The sequence below is a fragment of the Ailuropoda melanoleuca genome, unplaced genomic scaffold, assembly GCF_002007445.2.
Source record: "Ailuropoda melanoleuca isolate Jingjing unplaced genomic scaffold, ASM200744v2 unplaced-scaffold2880, whole genome shotgun sequence".
NCBI classification, from domain to species: Eukaryota; Metazoa; Chordata; class Mammalia; order Carnivora; family Ursidae; genus Ailuropoda; species Ailuropoda melanoleuca.
Genome location: NW_023199170.1, coordinates 1 through 4586, shown reverse-complemented (window position 1 = coordinate 4586; position 4586 = coordinate 1). Strand labels below are relative to the sequence as shown.

The window sequence follows — 4586 nt, the reverse complement described above, 5'->3', positions numbered from 1 at the left end:
GAAGTATAGCTAGGAACAGAGGAACCCTGCTGTGTCAGCATCTCCTATTTCATTCCTTTCAGTGTGGCAGCGCTTTCTCTCTCCTCTGTCTTCCTCTTTCTTCATAAAGCAAAGACCCCTGGTCCCAAGTGGGAAAAGACTGATGAGTCATATAAGACAATAAAGGATCTTGTGGTCAGNTTGTGGTCAGACTAGACCCAAATCTGAAGGGAAGTCACAATGTTTTAAAACAATTAAAAAAAAAAAAAAGACAACCACCACCACTAATACGGTCCATTCGAGTTCATCTTGTTACTGTCAGCTTTGGACAGTCTCTTACTAGAATCTGAAGCCATTCTCTGAAGTCTGGGCCTCTGAGAAGGAAGGAGGCTTAAGGTGCTACAAGTTAGGTTAGAAAGAGCCAGTTCCTGGGGTGCCTGGGAGGCTCGGTTGGTTAAGTGTCTGCCTTCAGCTTGGGTCATGATCCCAGCTAGGATCAAGCCCTGCACTGAGCCCCTCATCAAGCCCCACATCCGGCTCCTGAGCCTGCTTCTCCCTCTCCCTCTGCTGCTCCCGCTGCTTCTGCTCTCTCTTGCTCTCTCAAATAAATAAATAAAACCTTAAAAAAAAAAAAAAGCCAGTTCCAGGGATGGGAGGATACAAGAAAAGGAAGCAGAGAAAACCTGTGGAATGATCTATTCTGACTGGAGGCAATAGACCCCTGCAGCTTCTCCCAGGACAGAGCTGTTCATGTTCCTGTTCCTTCCTGCTCTCTCTTTGCCTTGATCTTGAATTTTCCTTTTCTAGTTAGCTCTTGCCACTTATTCGCAGGAGGCATTCTCCCTTATGCTCTCCCTCAAAGACCCTCCTCCCCCTTGTTCTGCCACTAGTTCCTCTTATTTAAGAGATCACGTGTATGTAGTTGTCCTAGCTCCTGCCCCAAGTCCTGTATCCTTAGTTGAGTTCTTTGCTCAGACATCAGGGCCTGAGTCATTTTTCTTCTCTGACCTGCTGGTGAGCGAGTGTCCACACATGGGTGTGCACACATGGGAGTGCGGGGCAGGAGGGTAGCTCTGAGATCTTGTCCTTGGTCTGAGTAGAAAGACAATCAGGAATGGGTCTCTCGATGGCTGATGAGGGTCCTTTTCTTTGTTCTGTTCTCTGAAGTGAGCAGAGAGGGAGCTGTAGCCCTGTAGCCTTCTAGTTTGGGGAAAGGAATCTGACTGGTCACCTGATCTACTGACCAGAAGGACCTCCATTCCATCTCTGATTCTGAACCTTTCCCTCTTCCCTCACTGCCTGAGTTCTTCCCTCAACAACTGAGTGCTCCCTCCCAGATCCTAGTTTTTGGAAAGTATAATAGGGTCAATAAGAGGAATTACATGAGGAACATGATTCCTCAAAGGAGGAGGAGGCAAGGTTCTCCCATGACCAGGAAGTCCCTGATCCCACCCCCAGAAACTGGAAAAGAGACCAGAGTAGCAACAGGCAGCAGAGCCACAGCCCCAGGGCCCACACACTTGCCCCAGGGGGCGGGGGGCTCTGCTCAGCATGGGAGGGCCAAGCCCCTCTCCACACTGCCCGTACCCAGGGAGTGGTCACAGAATGACCTCTCCTTTCCTGAGTGGAAGAGTGGTTGGCTTTTGGGCAGTGGCTGGCTCTTGCTCCGTATATCTTAGGGCTGGGAATGGTTTCTGTCCTGCCTTGTCCCCAGGGAGCTGAGGGGTGAGGGCAGTAGAAGGCTCCTGCATGCCCTTCCACATCGCCACTGTTCTCCAGCTTTGTCTTGTTCTCTGAGGTTATTTGTCAGCACACACTGCCCCTGCCTACACTGCTTCAGGGCTCCCTACCATGTTTCCCCCACTGAGCAGCTAGAAGAATGAGCTTGAGTTTGGATATCACTTTGTCCTTGGTTCTGTCCCTCTGTCACNCGGGGGGGCTCTGCTCAGCAGGGGAGGGCCAAGCCCCTCTCCACACAGCCCGTACCCAGGGAGTGGTCACAGAATGACCTCTCCTTTCCTGAATGGAAGGGTGGTTGGCTTTTGGGCAGTGGCTGGCTCTTGCTCCGTATATCTTAGGGCTGGGAATGGTTTCTGTCCTGCCTTGTCCCTAGGGAGCTGAGGGGTGAGGGCAGTAGAAGGCTCCTGCATGCCCTTCCACATCGCCACTGTTCTCCAGCTTTGTCTTGTTCTCTGAGGTTATTTGTCAGCACACACTGCCCCTGCCTACACTGCTTCAGGGCTCCCTACCATGTTTCCCCCACTGAGCAGCTAGAAGAATGAGCTTGAGTTTGGATATCACTTTGTCCTTGGTTCTGTCCCTCTGCCGCCTACCTTCCACACTGTGCTGGGTTTCCACCTTCTGCTGATCCCCTTGCTAGGCTACCAAGACGCATATCCTGCAGGCTTGCCTGTCCTCTCATGCCTGGACTTGCCCAGCTGCCCCTTCCCTCTGTTCTCACACAGGAACTCAGAACCCCATTTCCTGGGAGGTGCAGCGATTTGATGGGTGGTACAACAACCTCATGGATCACAGATGGGGCAGCAAAGGTAGGTGAGGGCCAAATGGAAACAGGCCTAGGGGCAGGGTTACCCAAAGGGGCAAGGGCTGGCAGGTACCAGCAGAGGCTCATGCATTCTTAAGGTTTTAGGATCTGTGGTATGGAGGGAAGCCTGGGAGAGGGGAGGTAAGGGAGCCCCACTGAGGATTTATCTTTGTTCCTACCCCTCCTACCCCAGGCTCTCGGCTCCAGCGCCTGGTTCCAGCCAGTTATGCAGATGGTGTGTACCAGCCCTTGGGAGAACCCCACCTGCCCAACCCCAGAGACCTTAGCAACACTGCCATGAGGGGCCCTTCAGGGCAGGCCTCCCTGTGAAACCCAACAGTGCTTGGAGTCTTCTTTGGTGAGGGCCTCAACCTCTGGGAGAGGGAGGCCAGTAGGGTCAGCTGGACACCTCTATGTCTGAGGGGGGAGTCAGGAAGTGAGGGAGAGAAGTGATGGTGGATCTTAGAGATGGGGGTGAGAGATGAAGGGGCACGCAATGGGATGGGGTATTCTTACCCAAAACTGGATCTGCCTCTTGGCGGGTATTTAGCCAAAAGACACAAGAAAGCCAAGATTAGAAAAAATTTTACTTGGAACAAGTAAGGAAAAACATGGAGGATATTTCCCAAAGCAGTCTGTTCCCGAATAACAAAACTGGGGAAGTTTTAAGCTAAGGGTACTTATGGATTCACAAAGGCACTTGTGCAATGGAGAATTCAGCCTAGAATTTAGGCTAAAGTCATCATAGAATGACAGAGTCCAGGTCTTAATTGATGGAAGTCCCAAGGGCCAGCAAGGGTTGGCATAAATTGCCTGCCTTTAATCGATCTGATATCTGAGTATTCAAAGAAGTTTAAATCCTGCAAAGATAANTGGGGAAGTTTTAAGCTAAGGGTACTTATGGATTCACAAAGGCACTTGTGCAATGGAGAATTCAGCCTAGAATTTAGGCTAAAGTCATCATAGAATGACAGAGTCCAGGTCTTAATTGATGGAAGTCACAAGGGCCAGCAAGGGTTGGCATCAATTGTCTGCCTTTAATCGATCTGATATCTGAGTATTCAAAGAAGTTTAAATCCTGCAAAGATAACTCAAGAATGTGCTTTGAGCAAGTAGTCATAAATCACAAGATGTCTGGGGCCTAAGATGATTTTTCTTAAGTCAAGAAAGCTATGTCTTGTATTTCTTTTTCTGGAGAAGAAAAAGTAGAGGGAGAAAGTCTGATTGGGGGAGGCATAAATTTGCCCCACATTGAGCTGCTGATGGGACTACAGGTAGAGGCTGGAGCATGACAATAACCTGGTAGGGGCTCTTGGTGGACCCTGTTCTCGCTCATTGCCCCTGTGACTCCTGGGACAGTCTCAGGCCAGGGTTCTGATTTTGACAAGAGGGCTGGTGGGCCGGGGTGTCAAAATGGGGGTGCTAGGGTGGGTGGTCTGACCACAGTGACTGTGGGTTGTTGGCTCCCACCAAGCATGTTGGGCTCCTGCTGGCCACCCAAGGTGCCTACAATTGATTCCCAGTGTCCAGTGTTGCAGTGAGACTGGCAGGTTCTCTGGGCAGGCTGCTCCCAGCTGCATGTTGGAGCAGGTGTTCCCAGCCTGACTGCCTAGACACACTCACCCGGCACCTCCCAGTTACCAAGGAGAGGACCAAACCGGCAATGAAAACAGTTTGGACCAGGGTGTAACAAAGCACTGCGAAAGGTGGAGGAGGTCAAGACTTGGACTTGCCAAAAATGGCTGAGTCGTCTTTTGAAGCTGCAAAGAGAGTCGGGGAGACTAGATACCTGATGCTGAAGGGAGAGTGGTCCTTAGCTGGTCCTTGCATGCCCTCCCCCGTTGTGGACAGGCTACCATGTGCTCTCGGACCTGGTGAGCGTGGAGTGCTCTCGGACCTGGTGAGCGTGGAGACCCCGGGATGCCCAGCCGAGTTTCTCAACATCCACATCCCGCCCGGGGACCCGGTGTTCGACCCTGACCGGCGCGGGAACGTGGTCCTCCCCTTCCAGAGGAGCCGCTGGGACCCTGAGACCGGACAGAGCCCCAGTAATCCCCGGGAC

At 51.7% G+C, this 4586-nt stretch overlaps 1 long non-coding RNA gene across 1 annotated transcript; it reads left to right on the top strand.

Moving 5' to 3' along the window:
• The first annotated feature begins 2121 nt into the window (after nucleotides 1-2121).
• LOC117798215 lies at nucleotides 2122-4404 on the top strand. The gene is made up of 3 exons (XR_004622860.1): nucleotides 2122-2528; nucleotides 2718-2882; nucleotides 4376-4404. It is a non-coding gene; the product is annotated as an uncharacterized LOC117798215 (long non-coding RNA).
• Nucleotides 4405-4586: the final 182 nt, after the last annotated feature.